Raw genomic sequence first — 20,766 nt, forward strand, 5'->3', positions numbered from 1 at the left:
CCGTGAGATCGTTACCTGAGCTGAAGTTGGACGCTTAACCGACTGAGCCACCCAGGCGCCCCGATAGCATCATTCTTTATCTGATACTATACAACTAACAAACCTTTCTCCACTGCCAGTTACTTCCAATGGACTGGTCATTTAAGTATTTTGACCCTAATCCAAGGTTTGATGTAAGCAAGTTACAATATTCCCTAAGGCTTAAAAGTCATCCTTGAATTACAAAATTTTTATTCTTTTTATTTTTTGAATTACATAATTTTTATAACTAGTTTTTGACCACAGGCAATTTCAGGATTCTGAATATTATAACTGGAGCCTAGCCTAAAAATCATAGGGTGTTGCAAAAAAGATGCATATTGTGTTTATCTGCAATCATAAGTTAAGGGGTGTTTCCTTTCATTAGCATTGTTGCAAGTAGTTTCTTTTTCCACTGGTACTGCTAAAAATTGCTATTTTAAATCCTCTATGCACCACTAATTTAAAACAACTATGCTAGATTAAGTTGTTTGATGCTAGTTTATTTAGGGGTTCCATTTTCACTACTCAATAGATTTTACATGTGTCTCACCAGTTCTGTAGGATTACTGAGTGTTATCTTGATCAGTCAGACATCTTGATAGCAAAATTTGTTGACAAGTGCTGGATTTTCCTCAAGAGCTTCATTAATTTCAGTTACTTCTCCTGATGGAGGAGAATAGAGTTCACTAGCAGCTTTCACACATTCCAATGCACCACACTCATCTTGTTCGTTCAGTGTGGTCCCAGCTTCAGGCAGGCTACAGTAAACAACCTCTCCCAAAGCTTCCTGTGCAAAATTGCTGATTCCCACTGTTCTGATACCATTTTTCTGTTGTTATCCATTCATGTCTGTCTGTCAATTTACGCGGGGAGAGCAGAGCTTGCAGCGTCCTCGGAAAGCGCCGACCCTCAGCCCCCAGGGCCAGGGCAAGAAAGGGTGTGGTGGTGCAGAGGCTGCGCCCTGGAGGCAGGCTTGGGCCTGCACGCCCAGCACCGCTCCCCCTGTTCGCAGAGGTGTTTTAATTTACATTTCTTTGATCGCTATCAACTTTAAATATTTTCCTCACCTATTTATTTACCACCATATTTCCACTTTTTGTATTCATGTTTTTGCTTATTAGCCACAGGAAATTGATGTTATTAACTTGTATTTCTATATATCAAGAAACATTTATTTCTTTAATTATTTTTTAAATTTTGTAACATAATTTATCGTCAAATTGGCTTCCATACAACACCCAGTGCAAGGAGCATTTATTATGCAACACTTTATATAGCATACAGATTAATTTCTTGCCATGTTTGATGTAAATTCTTTTGATAGACATTAAAAAATATGTAAGTTAAGATGTCTTTCATATAAAGGCTTTATATTTCACAGTGATTTCTTGCTGTTATACTTTGTATACACGTAGAATCACGCTGAGCTCATTTTCTATCCCTTTTGCCTTCTCTGCATGGTGGATTCCAAAGTCACATACCTGGACTGACCGTGAATAAATTTGCATTGATCCTTTGCAAACATGGGAGTTTATAGCAGAAGTATGTGCAACGGATACAGCAGTTCTTGGCAGCTTGCCAAGTAACACCAGCTTGCTTTGTATATGAAAATGATGATTCATTTGTTTCTCTTCTGGATTATTACCTGCCAGGTGATAGCCATTATAAACCCACTTCACAAGGACTTTTGGAAGAATGGGAGAGTTGACCACAAGTCAATACAGAATGACTTCAGGTCTTCACACATTGACCTTATGTAATGACATCAGAGTCAGTTTTACTGTAGAAATGGCAATTTTTCTCCCTGCTCAGAAGAAGTCTCTGGTGTATATAATTAGAAAGCAAGTCAGGAAACATATCCCGTGCTAGTCAGTTACTCAGTTTGTTGAAGAAGATTTATTAAAGGCTTACTGCAAACAGAATATCATATTAAATTTAATGACAATAAAGAGATACCCAAGCTCCTGTTCCTCAAAAATGTCATAGTCTAGTTAAAGACACCATACTTGACACTGATACATGAATTAGCCTTATTATGAAAAGGCTTATCATGTAAAAGAAGATAAGGTACAGAGTGCTTAATTGCTAACAACGTGGGCTCTGGGGTCAGCATGGTCAGGCTAGGATAGAGATTCATAATTCTCTAGCTGTGTGTCTTGGGCAATTCCAATAAAGGAATCTACATAGGAGTAAATGAACAGTGTCTGGTACATTGCAAGCATGCAAATAATGCAAATTATTGGTGTAGCATAAATGTTAAAGGGATGTCATATAAGGAGGTTATTAGAATGGGAGAGAATTATAGAAGCAGTCTTGCAGAGAGTGAGTTTTAAAACTAGGATTGCAGGGGTACCTGGGTGGCTCAGTCTGTAAAGCGTCTGACTCTGGGTTTCAGCTCAGGTCATGATCTCACAGTTCATGTGTTGGGGGCTCTGCACTGACGGTGGGGAGCCTGCTTGGGCTTCTCTGTCTTCTTCTCTCTCTGCCCCTCCCCCCCTCAAAAATAAATAAACATTAAAAAACCTCTAAGATTGCAGATAAAGAATACAGACTGACAGTAATAAGGTGAAAGACCTTTCCATATTGAAGGAATGACCAGTGAAAAGAAATGAACTGGTTGCATTGAAGGTGAGAGACAAGCAGATTGGCAGAAGTTAAGTGATACTTGGGAATCTAGTGAAAAATGTATCCAATTGATAGGATGTGATATGATCATGATGCCAAACATACTGAACCTTGGTTTTTCCTTTAAGAAAATGAATAAGGTAATAACTGCCTAGGAGAACAGTGAGGCAAATTAGCTCCTTTTCTTTTTCTTTTTTCTTTCTTTCTTTCTTTTTTTTTTGTTTGCATATAAGTTACTTATAGCCAAAGGCTGATACCATGAAAATGAAAACTTTTATCCTAGCTTTTGAATCTTTTTTTTTCTCGAAGGTGTAAAAATCCTATACTTGGATACATACATTAAAAAACTAATGTATATGAGAAGAATAGATTGTATTTATTAAGTCTTTTCTATGTTCAAGGCCCTGGATGTTTATTTCATTTTTACTTATAACAACTCCATAAGGCAGATACTATTATTGTCAACATTTTATAGATGAAGAAACTGAGTTCAGTGGGATTGAGTAATTTGCCCAAAGTCACACAGCTAGTAAGTGGCAATCTGGATTTAATGCTGATCTGTCTGAAGCTGGAGCCAAATTGTACCAAACATTTAACATTTCTCTATGAAAAGGAGCTGAACATAAAAAATGAATTATTATTAACTGGATGTTTGAATTTCATTGCAGCCTAAATGAGAGGTTGAAATTGCTCACGCATTCAACAATTGAGCATCTAATGTGTACCAGGCACTGTTCTAGGCACTGAGGTACCAAAGTGACCAAATCTGACAAAACCCCCTCATGGAGCTCACCTACTAGTGGGGGAGAGAGTCAGTAAACAAGGTGGATAGGTAACATGTGTAGTCTGGTAAGTGCCAAGGAGAAAGAATTAAGCAGGAAAGGGGCATAGAAATTGTTAGGAGTGTGTGTTGAAACTTTAGGTAGGGTGGCCATGGAAGGACTCATTGTGAAGAGACCACATGAGAAAGAAATGAGGGAGAAGTCCATTCTAGGAAGAGGAACAGCCTGTGCACAGACAGAATGTTCCAGATGTGTGTAAAGATTGGTGAATGAACCCAGTGAGGGCTGAATGACAGAGTTGTGAGAGATGAAATCAGGTAGGATCTCATAGGTCACGGTCAGGGCTTTGGCTTTTACTCCAAGTGAAGTAGGAAACCAGGGAGAGGTTTTGAGCAGAGGAGGGACGTGATCTGATCTTGTAATGGGACAATTCTGGCCAGGTTCAAGAGACTGAAAGGGGCCAAAGGCAGGAGCACAGAGACAAGTTAGGAGAGACTACAGTAATCCAGGCAAGAGATGGTGGTGTCTTGGATCATAATAGTAGCAGTGAAAGCGGTGAAACATGGCTAGACTCTGATATTTTTCGAGGTAAACCTTATAGAATTTACAGAGTAGATGTAGGATGTGAGAGAATTAAAGGGATCAAGCAAAGGGTAGCATAATATTTATCCAGTGGATTTATACCTCACTAGTTCAAGTGTCATTTATCTTTATTTCTTAAAAACTTTTTTTAGCGTTTATTTAATTTTGAGAGAGTGTGAGCAGGGGAGGGGCAGAGAGAGAGGGAGACACAGAATCTGAAGCAGACTCCAGGCTCTGAGCAGTCAGTGCAAGGCCCTATGTGGGGCTCCAACTCATGAGCCGTGATATCATGATCCGAGCTGAAGTCAGACGCTTAATCGCTTAACTGACTTAGCCACCCAGGCACCCTAAGTGTCATTATCTTTAAATGCAGCTATTTATAGCATATTCAAGAACTCAGAAATAAGCAAAAAATTCTTCAAAGCCACCCAGACAGCACATAGTGCTAAAGCTCATGTCCTTCCAAGAGATACTTTTAGTTCCTTTTTATTCTAATTTGAGTTACAGTTCAAATAAACATCATCATTTTATCATTTTTAGATCATAAGAAATTCAGAAGGAATGGAGAGATTATTTCCAGTTTTAGAAACCTTTATAGTGACCAGAAATAATAGCTGAGAACAAGAACAAAGGTAAAATACAAACAAAGCCAAAACATAAAAAACATAGCCTGAGGACAGAGAATCTAATGTTTCATAATGCTTGAGAAGCCGCTGTTAAAATAGGAATGCACATTTGTAATGGTCATTGTACCATTATAATTAGGTCAGGTAATGTTTTTATCTTTTCATCTAGAGAGGTCAAATTACAGATGTTTTGCCTCTAAAATAATGGAATGTGTTGGGGTTCTTTATCCTTATCACTTTCGAGGGCACGCACAGCAATATTCTGGTAGATAAAAAGAGCTCTGGGCTTGAATTATGATCTCCTTTCCTTCCCTGCAGAGCTGGCTTAACAAACCAGAAGAAAATGATGAGGCCTTTTTTTACTCCCCCATCCTTTAAAATTGGAACCTAGAGCAAGCATGTCGGCAAATTCCCTGTTTTCTTTGTTCTGAGTCCCTTACTGATACATTCTATTTTTTATTTTATTTTATTTTATTTTATTTTATTTTATTTTATTTTATTTTATTTTATTTATTTCATTTCATTTCATTTATTTTATTTTATTTTTTATTTTTTAATTTTTTTAATTTGTTTTAGAGAGGAGAGTGAACACAAGCAGAGGAGAGGGCAGAAGGAGAGAGAGGGAGAGAGAGAACCTGAAGCAGGCTCCATGCTCGGCTCAGAGCCCGACGTTGGGCTTGATCCCATGACTCTGGGATCATGACCTGAGCCAAAATCAAGACCTGGGTGCTCAACTGAGTCACCCAGGTGTACTATCTTATTAGCTCATTCTAAAGGCTCACACGTGCCCTGGAGACTCCTAAGACCAAATTCTTTAAAATCTTTCAGTTTTAGGTCAATAACTATAGACTAATAAGCCACAAAAATTTCTAGCTCAAAAGCCTATCCACACTGCTTTGAATTTGAAAGGTGGAACTTTGCCCCTTCTTCACATTTCTCCATTTTCCAAAACTCATTTCTCAATTAGTTGAGATGAGTAGAGCAGGAAGTGGATCCACCTGAAAATTCACTTGTGTGGAGGAGCTCATTCTCTGATAAGCCCAAGGAATGGAGCATTATGGATTACATAATGGATATGAAGACTTATGGCGCACACAACTACTTATTTCAGATTTAATTTTAATTTGGGTTACAGAGAAGTAAATTTCTGAGAAGTGATTTCAACTGTTTCTAGGCAGATGTGGTTTACAGCAGGAATTGAGGAATCTTACTGTGACACTGAGACCCTGTGTTTCACAGGGTGTATGAGAATGTTGGGTCACATAATTAAATTTTTTTCAAAAGTTTCCTGACCATAGGAGTCTTCATAGGGATGAAGAGTTTGGAGAATTTTACTGAGTTTTAGATGGATCAAGGTAATGTTTGGTTGATGTTGGCCTCTAAACCGACTGATCTGCAAGTGTAAGAACGACTTTTTCCAGAAAGCAGCTAGGATTTCTTATTTAGACAAGACAAAGATCCTGTTGCTCTCCTTCTGTTGTCTCAGCATTTCTGGCTGAAACACAGAAGTGCAAAGAGATACATAACTGCAGGCAAAAATAATAGAGGAAGTACACATGATGAATCACAGGTTATTTGCTCCTCTAACCAGCAGGATGTATTTATCCTTGACTGGTTGTGCTGTGCTTTCCAGGATGTAATAAAATCTAGCACAGAATGAGGGGGGCAGGGGACAACAATCTATTAGATTCTACTTTTACTCTATGCCTTGTACTTTTCCATATTACTATATTTATTCTTCGCAAGAACCCCAGAAGGCAGGTATTGTTATGATCCCTGTTGTTTGGATATAGAAATAAGCATCAAGGAGCTCATGGCCATGCAGGTAAACTGTAGAATCAAATTTCCAGTTTAGTCTGGGTCCAAAACCCACAGCTCTCCCACTGTAGACATGTAGCTTGACTTAATAGGGTTTGCTTCAATATTTGTTAAAAAAATGACTTTTTGAATAAATGAACTAATATCCAGCCACTCTGGCCACTGCAGACAGATCTGTCTGAGATGAAGGGAAAGGATAGACCTGCATTTACTCAAGGCATAGGGCAAAGATCCTTCGTCCTCAGTATCGTGTCTAAGTACATTCGAGTCACCTCTCCTTGTATCTTCTCATATCTGTGTGCAACCAGATTGATCCTTCCATCCCCCTAGGAGAAGATGGGGTGGAAACAAGAAAGTAACATTTTATTAAATGTCTGCTAAACGATAGACAATGGACAGACACTTTTCTATGTTATTTCATGTAATACTCATATCAGCTTTATAAAGTAAGCGTTATTGTCATCATCTTTAGAAATGATAACACAGGCTCGGAAAGGCTAAGGAACATTCCAAAGATACATATCTGAAAAGCATGTCAGAATTTGAATCCAGGTCAGTCTGATTCCCAAATTCACACATGCTATTATCACACTGCTCCTCCACAGGAAATTAGGCCTGAATGGGTTATATTAATACAACATTAGTTACTTTGACATTTTAATGTGCTTTGGATGTTGATTCATACTATTAATTCACAATATTAATTCATAGTAGTTGTTAAAACATAAGGAAGCCTAGACCCTTGCCTTAATTACTTTGATTTTGGTAATGGGTTCCTCTACAATTTTTTGAGAAAACAGAACAAAACAAGACAGTTTCTACTGCACTAAAGTGTGGAGTTGTAAGTATTGGTGTAAGTGTTCTGCACATGTGTGTGTTGTGTTGCCAAACTGCTTTTTTCAGTATGGTCTTCTCACTCATTTCTTAGCTGAACTTCATTATTTTTCCAATCCTTCAAGGCAACAAAACTTACTGATTTGTTTTGGAAGGGCTGGTTAGACTGGCAGTCTCTGATTAAAGACTCAGAGAAAATCACATTATGTTCAATCTACATTTATGTCTGATAGGCAATTTCTGAAGGTGTCTCTGGGGGTAATTACCCAGGGAAAATATAGGCTAGAAAAACCAAGAAATGGGTAGGCCATCTTTCCCCAAAAACCAAAGAAATGAGCATTAACAGAAAGTAAACCAGTAGAGTCAGCGTACCTTAAATTTTAGGGTTCTTGTGATTTAATTAAAACTGGCACTGTGTTTTAAAGAGCATGACCTAAAAATATTTGTTAGATAAATATATATTAAGGAATTATAAAATGTAAAGTTGCCACGTGGTTTCATTTCTCCAGATGATGTCTGTGGAAGTTGACTGTTGATAATGATTATAAATGATATAAACCAATAATAATGAATATTAATGGGCTCTTGAGATGTGCTAGGTGGACATGCATTGTTGGAAGTTCTAGCAAATAGCATCTATCCTTCCAAATGATAACAGTGACCAAAACTGGGGTGCATCAGAGCAAGTATCTCCTTATCGTCTATACCTGGCTGTCTTCCCTAGTGTATGTTATCTGCCTTGCTTGGGTAGGCCTTGTGGCTTTTGATGCCTGCTCTAACTCTTAAGAGCGTTTCACTGTAGTGTGTTGGATAAGTGGCTGAATTGTCTTTCTGCTCTGTCCCAGAGCTTACTACAGTGTAAAGTCTGTGGCTCTCACTGTCATAAACCATAAGAATGAAATATGCTTCTTAATCAATGAAAGCAAAAGAGGAACAGATGCATTTTCAGGGCTCATGGAGATGGGATGTCATCCTGTACCTTGTAATTGCTCTGGCATCTGCTGGCAGCTTCAAGACTTTTAGGGCACTCTAGCTCTCTCTTTTAGTGGCAGTCACCTGTAGGGAGACACAGCTATTGCCTGTGCTGCACTGAATGATTCAGCTGTTACTAACTGCGTCTCCTAAGTGTCCAGGGTAGATTTCCTGGGAGGACCTGATTCAACTAGTCATCTCTACATATAGGAGGTCTTCATTGGGCAGAGCTTTTGACTCAAGTCACTTTCATAGACTCTGGCCAGAAAAAAGAACCCACCCCTAGTCCAATAAGTGGTGTCCAGGGAAGGAAGCAAGGTGAAAGGAGTAAAGCATGATTAAGGAAGACTTTGGAAGGGGATATAGGCCTGGTAGGCATTTTGAAGCTCCCAGAAGGGGTTATGACTGTCAGAATAAACTTGTTCAGACATTTAGGATTATTTTTAACACTACAAAATTTAGTCCCACCAAAACTCTACAAAATACAATTCCTCTCATATTCAAATGAGGAGAAAAGCTTTCCAACCTGGGGATGGGCTTTATCCTTTTCTTTGCCTCTCTTTTCTTTCAGATTTCTTTCAAAGAATTCCCTTGTAGAGAAAACTCCTGCTGAGGAAAGGATTGAAAACTAGACATGATATCTTGACAAAATGGTACTGTGAATATGAAGATAAAATTCTGGGAAGCTCCATTCTAGGATTTCCTTTATGGCAGTCACCTTAATTGCATTCATTCTCATTCAGTTGTTTCCACATAATCTACAGTTAGTTACACCAGAATCCGTTTCATGGATTCAATTAAAGCATCATCTGGTCATTCACAAACGCTCACTGGATGGTTTCTGTGAACTAGTCAGTGTGTTCTGATGCTGAGATTATGAAGCTGGCTAATCACAGTCCCTTTCTGCAAGGAGCTAACGGTTTGTGAGAGAGTCAAACATAAAGAACTAATTTGGTTTTATAAGTGTTATAGCAGAGGGATATGCCAAGAACTATGCTACCATGTACAGTTTAGAAGTTAGTTTATTTATTCTACCAGAATTTATTGAGTTCCAACTCTGTGCTAAATATAGTGCTAGGGGGGTGTAGGGCATGACAAATAATTTTGCCTTCTATAAGCTAAGAGTCTAGTTGGAGAGAATAATGCACACATGTACACACACCAATGATCAGCAGTGGTGGTTCAAGACAGTGTGAGATTAAAATCCAACTATTTATAGTAAATAGAGCCGTAGTATTTCAGAGAAGAGATCTTCACAGGCAAGAGAAGTTTCAAAAACCGAATTTCAAATCCCCTTGAATGAGCCCTGAAGGGCAGATGGGACCACAGGACAGAGAGGAGGGATAGGTGTCTAATAAGGGTCGGCAGTGGCAACCAGTGTAAACCTGTTGTTCTTTTCAGACCTGAAGCCCTCTTCTTATAACACATATTTCCTTTTCTGAAATTAAATTCATTCCATAATGTACATGCACAAGCAATTTAAAAATGAAATTACTTTAAATATAAATATAATGTTCTTACCATAATTTAAAGGAGAAAGAAAGATATAATAAGCAGTGCATTTCAATACATAATCCTTCAGCACGACTACACAAGTAGCCAAAATGAAGTAGTCAGATGTTTAACCACTTGTAACAACTAAGATAGAAGTTCGAGGAAGTAAGATTAGAAGCCACGTTGAACAAGAAGTAGAGGAAAATGAAAGAGCAGAGGTACAGTGAACATAGAATAAAAACTAGTGCTAGGGTGAGTAATGGCAGACTAGACCTGTCTATATGTGATGAGAGAAGGAGGGAAATCACCTTAATTGCAGCACAGATAACATGGCAGACAAATTATAGATTGTTGATGTGAGAAAATGAGGAAGTATGGTATTCTTGCAAATGAGCTGGATCTTACCTATCAGTGTGTGTCGAGGTAATTCCCTGTGTTGCCTGGGATGGACGAGACAGAATATTGCAGTAAATAAATTCTATCTTGAAACCACAAGTTGAGGTGTACATTCTGTCTTGAATATCCACAGGGACTACAGAGACCATCTGCTTTGATAATCAACAGGAAATTAGAGATCTATTGAAAAAAAGAAATAGCAATTCAAGGGACAATACAGAAGTTTTGTGGCAAATCTCTGGGGGATGAAGGGTTGGATAGAAAGTGAGATTGAAGAATAGCAAGCAGTTTCAAGAAAAAGTTTCAAGTTTAATTTTCATAACATACGTAACAAGAAACCATTACACCACAAAATTAAAGTAATATGATTATTAATACAATGTGATGAGATGTTTACATTTCATGTATATCAATTAATATTAATATTTGTCTCAAATCTTCACTGTAAAATATTTGTAAGCACCAAATATTTGCAGCTACAAATGCAGATGGTACAAGTGTGGAACATGGGTTTGCATGCTTGCATTTCGAGACAAGATTTTCTACAATGGTTAGCAACTTTTGAAAAAATTTGAACAAAACCAAAGCATACTATTTTCTTTAAAGCATGATATTTTCATGATTAAGAGGAAGGTGCTGGCCTAAAATATTCTGTGTATATTAACATTGTGCAAAAAACACGTTATGTTATATATCAAAAAGAGTTGAATCCTAGGCTCAGATATACAAATTATTTTATTTACTTCCATGAAAATCTGGTGGGATGTTAGGAAGTCATGTAGGATGTGAGCCCAATCTTCCTTGTTTGGCACATGCTCATGTGTTGCACAACATTTAGCAGGACTGTCCCTTGACACTACACATCAATAGCAGTTTCAATCATATGACAGTTAAAAATGCCTGAAAAAAATTGCCAAAATACCCCCATAGGGTTTTCCCATCTCCATTACAAGATTCTGTTACCATACAATGTTGCGACAATCACCGAGGTCAGGGTCCTGAGGGTAGGGGAATGCAAGAAAAAAAGAGAGAAGAGAAAGTTTGGGAACAGGAGGGTCCCCTGGGCTGATGGCCCAAGTGACGGCTTTATTGTTGCTGTGCACAATCTTTTATAATATAAGACTCTTATGGATCAGGTCATTCTAAGAATAAACAGGTTTCACATGATCACTGCCAGCCAAAACATTTAGTTCTGTATACCTTGCGAACTTTGTGAACGGGTCACAAGACCTTGTTGATAGATTGCTAGCAAAACACAGTTCCCATGTTTGTTTCTATCTGACTCGGGGTAGAAAAAGGGAGGTAGCATTACTGCCAACACCTGCAGACCACAGGCTTCAGGAATTAACTTTCTCAGCCTTGACAAGGCTTTCGTATGCCCTTGAAAGTGAGGGAATGGGAGGGGGAACCACCGGGTTGGCTTGAGTCAACAGGGAACGTTGCTCGACCCGGTCTCAGCCTGGCACCGGGGCCCAGCCCCCCACAATACAACAACAACAAAAAGGCTTAGGCCAAGTAAAGTTATACTTAAAACTAATGCAGTACAGTGGGTTTGAAGGAGAATGAGGCCTTCTGTTGGGCAGAACCAATTAGCAGAGACTTTAAAAAAAAATTATTTGTTTCTGGGAGAGAGCAAACTGGGGGGGGGGGCAGAGAGAGGAGGACAGAGGATTCTAAGCAGGCTCTGCACTGACACACTAACAGCAGCGAGCCTGATGTGGGGCTCGAGTTCATGAACCATGAGATCATGACCTGAGCTGAAGTCAGATGCTCAGCTAACTGAGCCACCCAGGTGGCCTAGTAGAGACTTTTAAATCCAAGGCCAAAGATTTTATTCAAAAAGTCGTGACGGGGCGCCTGGGTGGCTCAGTCGGTTAAGCATCTGACTTCGGCCCAGGTCATGATCTCGCGGTCCATGAGTTCGAGCCCCGTGTCAGGCTCTGTGCTGACAGCTCAGAGCCTGAAGCCTGTTTCGGATTCTGTGTCTCCCTCTCTCTCTGACCCTCTCCCTTTCATGCTGTCTCTCCCTGTCTCAAAAATAAATAAACGTTAAAAAAAAAATTAAAAAAAAAAGTCGTGACAAGTTATTGGAGTTTTTTAAAACTTTTTTTTGGTAATATTTGTTTATTTTTCAGAGACAGAGAGAGACAGAGTGTGAGTGGGGCAAGGGCAGAGAGAGGGAGACACAGAATCCGAAGCAGGCTCCAGGCCCTGAGCTGTCAGCACAGAGCCTGAGGCGGGGCTCAAACTCACGAGGTGTGAGATCATGACCTGAGCCGAAGTCAGAGGCTTAACCTACTGAGCCACCCAGGTGCCCCAGTTGGAGTTTTGTTTTTAAATAAAAACACCAGAAATTTAGTTCTCACAGTTCTGGAGGTGGGAAATCTGAGATCATGGGGCCAGCATGGTTGCCTTTTCTGATAAGGGCCCTCTTCCTGGTTCACAGCTGGCATCTTCTCATTGTGTCCTCACAGGTGGAGGGGTAGGGAACTCTCTGGGACCTCTTTTATAAGAGCACTCATCTCTTTTATTTTTTTATTTTTAATTTATTTTATTTAAATCCAAGTTAGTTACATATAGTGTAATCATTGTTCCAGGAGTAGAATTTATTGAGTCATCACATATAACACCAAGTGCTCATTGTTATTGAAATGTTTTAATACCTTTAGTTAGTCTAAAATTCATTCATCTGTAGTTTTTCATGTTTTTGTAATTGTTATACTATCACAGCTCTAAAGGGTCAAACTCCTTGGATGAAAAACAGTGAGTTTGCAACTTGTATTCACTCACTAGTAGGTGTTTAAGCAGAGTTTGCTGTGGGCATTTGTGGCTAAAATGTCAATTGTAAGGAATGTTCATTTCAGGAATGTGATTCCTGGAATATCATGTATGTGCACCCCAAACTTCAAATCAGTAACTAGTGGTCATGTAATGAAGGGGGTACGAATTTTCATTTTGTGAAAGTTTTTAGTCTTGCAACGATGCAAATCTTTGTGTCTAAGTTAAGAAAAATAGAATGTACCCAAGTTTTTGGGACAACTGACCACTTTTTTACTCCAAACTTCAAATCAGTAACTAGTGGTCATGTAATGAAGGGGGTAAGAATTTTAGTTGTGTGAATTTTTTTAGTCTTGCAACGATGCAAATCTTTATGTCTAAGTTAAGAAAAAAAGAATGTACCCAAGTTTTTCTTGGGACGACCGACCGCATTTTACCCCAAACTTCTCATGGCTTTGTTTCACTTTTCTCCTCTAGTGTCTAGGTCTCTTACTTCATGCTGACTGCCATTATTTAGGGAAATTGAAGAATAAATATTTCAGTATCTTCTAGAGGGTATTGTGGAAGGATTTCCCTGATTTTCGCAAAGATGTAAGTTATTGTCATAGCCCAGCATGAATACATACCAATCATCTTTCTAGGCAGAGAGTGGATGCTTTTTCTTGAGCCTTGTCCAAGAAATCTGGGATTGGTAATTTCCTGAAGAAAAGTATAGGAGAATTTCAAGGACAGGTATAGTATCTTATTTCTTTGGTTTTTTCCAGTACCTAGCCAGTACATAATAGGCATTCAGTAAGTGTGCTTGGATTGAGTGAATGAGGGAGAAGTGCATTCAGAGGTTACTGCCCTTTTGTGATTTTCCAGGATTGTTCTCCATTCAGTCTTCTCTGATACCATTTGGTCAGCAGAGGGAGTCCAAGATCCATGTCAGTATCAGAATAAACTAGGGAAATGAGAAAATTTCTAGCCATAGAAAAGCAATCATCAAAAAAAGGAAGCATGAGTTTGAAATCGTCGAGAAGGCTTAATTTAACTCTTTCAATAAACTGTTACTCTTAGAATGCTAAATAATCTTGATCTCATGTGGATAATATATTAAAGGGAAATGCCTATTTTTATCTGATTTGAAACATGAAGCTTCCAGAATGTTTAAAGGAGAAAAAGATTGTTTACAACTAATTTTTACTCACATTTCACTGTCTCTACTTTTATCTTTGTATACATAATACATAGAATGTAGGATTCTTAAGGAAAAGGATTTTTGTATTATTTACCAGATTATTCCAAGTACCTGCTCTGGGGCACCTGGGTGGCTCAGTCAGTTAAGCATCTGGCTCTTGATTTTGGCTCAGGTCATGATCTCACAGTTCATGGGATGGAGCCCCCCATCGGGGCTCTGTGCTGACAGTGCTGAGTCTGCTTGGGATTCTCTCTCTTCCTCTCTCTCTGTCCCTTCTGCCCTCACTCTTCCATTCCCTCTCTGTCTCAAAATAAATAAACAAACATTAAAAAAAAACCCTTAATTAAAAAAAAAGAATAGCACCTGGCACATATAGGCATTAAATAATGAAGCTGTTGAATTAATCAATAATTAATATTATACTACCATATAGTTTGTGTCATTTAGCATTATATTGTCTATCAATGGATGGATGAATAAAGAATATGTGAGCTACACACACACACACACACACACACACACACACACACACTGGACTATTATTCAGCCATGAGAAATAAAGAAATCCTTCTCTCCTTCCACTGGCAACATGGATGAACAGGAGGGCATTATGCTAAGTGAAATAAGTCAGACAGAGAAAGACAAATCCTGCATGGTATCACTTACATGTGGAGTTTAAAAAAAAGTCAAACTCATATACAGAGTAGAAAAGTAGTTGCCAGGGCCTGGGGGTTGGGGAAAATAAGATCGTTTAGTAAAAGTGTTCTAATTTTCAGCTCTAAAGGTGGATAAGATCTGATCAACTAATGTAAAACATGGTGATTATAGTTAATAACACTATATTATATAGTTGAAATTTGCTAAGAGAGTAACACTTAACCATTCTCAAGAAAGAAAGAAAGAAGGCAGTAAAGAAAGAAAGAAAGAAAGAGAGAAAGAAAGAAAGAAAAAGATAAATATGCGAGGTAATGGATGTAATTAACTAGATGGGGGGAATTTTTTCAAAATGTATATGTCTACTAAATTACCAGTGTACACTCTAAATATCTTACAATTCTATAGGTTAATTAACCTCCATAAAGATGAAAAAAAATTCAGTATTATATTGTAAGCATTTTCTTACATTGTATTTTTAACACTTCCTTTTATATTTCATTATTTCATTAAATATCCACATAATCACAATTTTATCTATTCAGTAAAATATTCATTTTCCTTTGAATGAAAATACTCACTACTAGGCCCCGCTCCCAGAGATGTTGATTTAATTAGTCTGGAATGGGATCTGGGCATAGATACCTTGTAAAGTTCACCAGGAAATTTTAATATACAGCCAGGGCCAGCAAGCATTGGTGTAAGTTACATAGCCAGACTACTTTGCAAAACGGTTGCACTGATTTACAGCAGAATCAGTTACACGCAGCACCAGATATTTTCACCAATACTTATCATTATGGTTGGAGATTGCCTGAGTATTGGAAGTGTGGTCCCCAGCTTCAGCAACACTGGCATCACTTGGAGATAATAAGAAATGTAGCCTCTCTGACTCTTTTTGTGCCCTAGTGAATCAGGATCTAAGCTTTAACAAGATCTTCTGGTCATCTGAACACACATTAAAGCTTGAGATGTACTGATATAATGTCTTTTCTTAATCTGATAAGGCAAAAACAGTAGCTTGTTTTTATTTGAACCTGCTGAAGTTCAATTTTTGAGGTTAAACTTTCTCTTTCATGCATTTATTGTCTGTTTCTGGCTCATCTTTTTAAATTGTCCATTTTCATCCTTCACCTGTTTTAAAATTAGGGTGATTTTCTCAGATGTTTGGATATATGAAGAAGCTCTGATGGCTTAACAAGGGACATGAATGAATTATGAAGTAGAGATCTATTGGCATTGAAATTTAAATCTATCTAGAAGCAAAAGACACAAGAGAGAGATAGGGAAGAATGTCATGAACTAGGGAAGAATATTTAAACTGATTCTTATTTAAAGCCCTTAACATTTGTATCTCTCCTCTTAGCATTCATCAAATACCCAATCACCCATTCATTTAATGCATTTTTAGATTGTCTTTATACGGTATATGGTACTAGTGCTGTGAGTCTGTGTGACCATGTGGAAATCTATTTGCTCATCTTGGGGCCTTATAGTCTATTTGGTCTGGTTACACGTATGCAAAGTTAATAATAAAAAGTTTTGTTTATTATGGCTGACTGAGTGCCAACTGGATGGCTAAGACATTGGAGTCATCTAGGAATTAAGCAATGGGTAGTGGAAGAGAAGGAACTCATATCCATTGCGTCTTATCCTGTATATGTTCTATCTTACTCAATTCTCATGATAACTCCATAACATGGTCAGGATATTTGGATCATAAACCATGTGAAAAGTTGAAGAATGATTGCTATTGGTGACATAGCAAATAAAGTTTATTTGGGGGAGAAAAGAATTATGTAAGAATTCCAATTAAAAAATGGAGAAGAAATGGGGGAAATAGAAATTCTCCATTAGAATCCCACAGTAATTGTTACTGTAGGAGAGATCCACAGATAAATGCTAAAATTAGTGGGTCAAACTTTTACAGAAAAAGATGATATTTGGATAGCCTAAAATCATCTCCCCCCAATATTTGGTAAGGGAAAAATAGTATATTTATGGTGGAGAAACCTAACAGACACCAGTTCAACATTACATGAGACATACTAATTTCATTTACCCCCTGAAAGATGCACTGAGAGGGGCATATCACTTCTGTGGTATTCTTCCTCAAAATTATAACCTCAATCTGATTCCTTAAAAAGTTAAAAAATAGAATTACCATATGATCCAGTGATTTCAGTACTGTGTATTTACCCAAAGAATACAAAAACACTAATTTGAAAAGATACATGCACCCCTATGTTTATTGCACCATTATTTGCAATAGCCAAATTATGGAAGCAAACCAGGTGTCCATCAATAGATGAATGGATAAAAAAGATGCGATATATATCACACACACACACACATATATATATATTTATATATATATGATATATATTTATATATATGATATATATTTATATATATGATATATATTTTTATATATATGATATATATATGATATACATTTATATATATGATATATATATTTATATATATATATGAAATGGAGTATTATTCAGCCATAAAAAGAATGAAATCTTACCAATTGCAGCAATATGGATGAAGCTAGAAGGTGTAATGCCAAGTGAAATAAGTGATTCAGAGAAATACAAATGCCATATGATTTCACTCGTGTGTGGAGTTTAAGAAACAAAATAAACGAACAAAGGAAAAAAGGGGGCAAACAGGACAACAGACTCTTAAATATAGAGGACAAACTGGCACCTACCAGAGGCAAAGTGCGTTGGGGGATGGGTAAAATAGGTGAAGGGGACTAAGAGTACATTTACAGTGATGAGCACTGACTGTATAGAAATTGTTGAATCACTGTATTGAATACCTAAAACTAATATAAAGCTGTATGTTAACTATACTGGAATTAAAAAAAAAACTTAAAAAATTATAACCTCAATCTAATCACAAGAAAACATCAGAAAAAACCGAGTTGAAGGATAGTCTACAAAATACCTACCAATACACTTCAAAGGGTTATTAAAGACAAGGAGAGCCTAAGGAATTGCCCCTATAGGAAGAAGCTAAGGAAACATGACAACGAAATGAAATGTGGGATTTGAATTAGATCTTGGAACAGAAGAAGAACAGTAGTGGAAAAACTGATAAAGCCCAAATAGTCTGTAGTTTAGTTAATAATATTGTACTAATGTTAATTTCTTAGTTTTAAAATCATACCATAGGTGTGTAAGATGTTATATGAACCTGGTTGAAGAATATATGGAAACTCACTCTGTGATTCTTCTCTAAGTCTAAATTTTTTTCCAAAACATTTTAAAACATGAAAAAACCTGTTTATACTGAAAAAGAAAAAGTTTAATTCTTCCTCTTCATCTTGATTCAGTTCTCAACATATGGCTGCAACCAAAACCTTCTTTACAAAAAAGAGGAAATGAAAAAAATAAATGTGATTAGGTTTTCCTTTTGTGAAGAGTGATCATTTCTACTATGGAACAGAGTTCTTGGCTGTTTATAGTCACTCCTTCATTGTCAGGTCTGCAAAGCATTGTTCCTGTGAAATGAAAATTGTGCAATATACTGAATCTCTCTTGGCATAAGCATTTCTGGAACATCTTTTCACAATCATTACAGTTTCATCTTGGACATCAGCTAGTCCAGCCTGCTTATTTTCATTTCATAGTTAGGATGGAAATAATACTACATGTTTATATGTTACTTTATACTTTTAAAAACAGTTTTATATTTATATCTCACTTTATGCACACCAGCTGTAAGTGATAGGGCAATCATAACTGGCATCCCTGTTTTATAGATTTCAAAATACAGGCTGTAGGATGTTCACCAAATTCTAAGGCCACAGTTAATTATTGGCTGGCACTCTTTTCCACCTTCCTGAAACTTTCCTATTCTCTCTGAAAGTGAAAGTGGACAGTCAAATTCTCTTTCCCTTGCAGGTCAGAAAACAGGGTAATCCTTATGTAATACTAATAATTAATAATTAATAGTTAATAATAATATCCAGCCTTTATTGCATTCTTACAATATGCTAGAGGGTTTGCTGAATGTTTTTAAATAGATAATCTCATGCAATTTTCTTTATGATTTTACAAGCAGGTGGAAGCAGATGTGGAGGTGATTGGCCTCGGATTGGATATGATTAGCAGGAGAAGAGGGAAACATAAAGGGTCATGATGGTTATAAGCTTTGGCGATATGGAATATGGTGGTACCATTAACAAAAACAGGGTGCAGAAAGAAGAATATGAAGTAAGATGACTTCTTTTTTTGTATATGCCACGTGTATACTCTGAACTTACAGTGTGCCCCTTACTTGGCTTCTTTAAAGTACTTAGAATAATTTGTTATGATTTAAAAAATTTACATGTGCATGCTATTGTAATGGAACAGAGACTGAGATTTGATTAGACAAGAGAATGTAAACTCATAACTTTCAGCAGATCCATCTAATAGCCACTTGCCTGGCATGGTGTGAAATCTTCCCTAAGATGTTTCTGAGGATTGCATTGGTGCAACTAGCTTCAATTAGCGTGGGGAGACATTCCTTTGAAAAGCAAATCAGACTGCAATTACAGTGTGTGGGGCAGACGGGGCGTGGAGGGGGTAAATGATTGATAATTAACTAGGAGAAGCTTGCTGACACAAAGTCTGATTTGAACAATGATAAAGAAACATGTCTATAGTTATTACAGAATATGAGTTTTCTCTCTCTGTAACCCCACAACTATATCCCTCAGAGTGGGAGAGGGTGGGGAGAGATAGTATGTTACTGAGCAATCTTACATCAGCTGATGAAGCACATACACAGTACCCACAAGAATGTACAGAACAGTCCTTCAGGTCAGAGTCAAGTCCTACAACAAGGGCCATGGGTACAGTCAACCCTGTCTGTTACTCACAGATAAGAGTCCCTCCATCTCTCATGGAAATAACCGTTTATGATTCCATATTGCTTTATACTAGGAGAAAAACCTATTTGGACTTAAATATATCCTATGGCCTTCAGGCTCCTTTAGTCTGGGGTTCCACCTTTTTTTTTGTTCTAAGTTTCCAGAGCCAGTTGTTAGTTCCACCTGATTCCCCACTGGATGGGGCTAACTGAGGAGGGTTTCATCTCATGGTGAGGGTCTATGAGCCAGCTAGACCTTTCACACTGTCAAAAAGGACCACACCTTAGTCTTTCAGTTGACAATATTCCTAAAAACTCTCTCCTCTGTTTCCTTCCTTCTCTTACCAAATCCCTCTTCTGTTACCCTTGGTATATATCATGTCACAGACATGGGGAGGGAGGAAGGAAAAAAAGGCCAAATATCATCCCACTGATACCAGTTTTCAGGTGGGGAGAAGGAGGAAAAGAAGGTCACAGTGATAGGGAATTCTATTTTCACTTTTTATAGTGGTAACAGAGATAATTAAAGATTTTCTTAAGGTGCAAAATCCCTTTAAGAATGTTAAAGGATTGATTACATAAGTTATGGTTAATTGGTAAGGTGGAATACAATTTAGACATTAAAAATATGGAGTTTTTGGCAAAATAATGACAGGGAAATATTTATGATATATAGTTGAGGGGAAAAAGCATGTTATATCATACAATATGTTACTGTGGAGATAATTCAGCTTTGTGAAAAAAATACACAAAATATGCACAGAAAAAAGCGACTAGAAAATATTCATGAAAGTGTTAATGGTAGTATTACATAAATGGTAAAATTTGGGTAACTGATTTTCCTAGAATTTTCTGCATTTAGAAAATTTTCTGTTTGCTTCTTCTCTAAGATAAAGTCACAAGAATCAGCTGGTGACTGGCTGAAAGTCTCTTTATTGGAAAGTGCACAAGCTCCAAATTACAGTGGATATTTTGACAGTCCTGGTGTAATTTTGTTTACTTTTAAAATGAAAACTAATGTACGCATTCAAAGTACACAGAATAACTACTGTAATATTTAGAGTTCATTTTGTACATATACAAATTCACACACCCTCCTTATCAAAGTCTTGTTAGTTTTTTTCTGATTGAGGAC

At 37.4% G+C, this 20,766-nt stretch overlaps 1 pseudogene; it reads right to left on the bottom strand.

Annotated features, from left to right (window-relative positions):
* Positions 1 to 556: 556 nt before the first annotated feature.
* On the bottom strand, positions 557 to 19,612 carry LOC125164866 (glycine cleavage system H protein, mitochondrial-like; annotated as a pseudogene).
* Between the last annotated feature and the right edge of the window lie 1,154 nt (positions 19,613 to 20,766).

The sequence above is a fragment of the Prionailurus viverrinus genome, chromosome B1, assembly GCF_022837055.1.
Source record: "Prionailurus viverrinus isolate Anna chromosome B1, UM_Priviv_1.0, whole genome shotgun sequence".
NCBI lineage: Eukaryota > Metazoa > Chordata > Mammalia > Carnivora > Felidae > Prionailurus > Prionailurus viverrinus.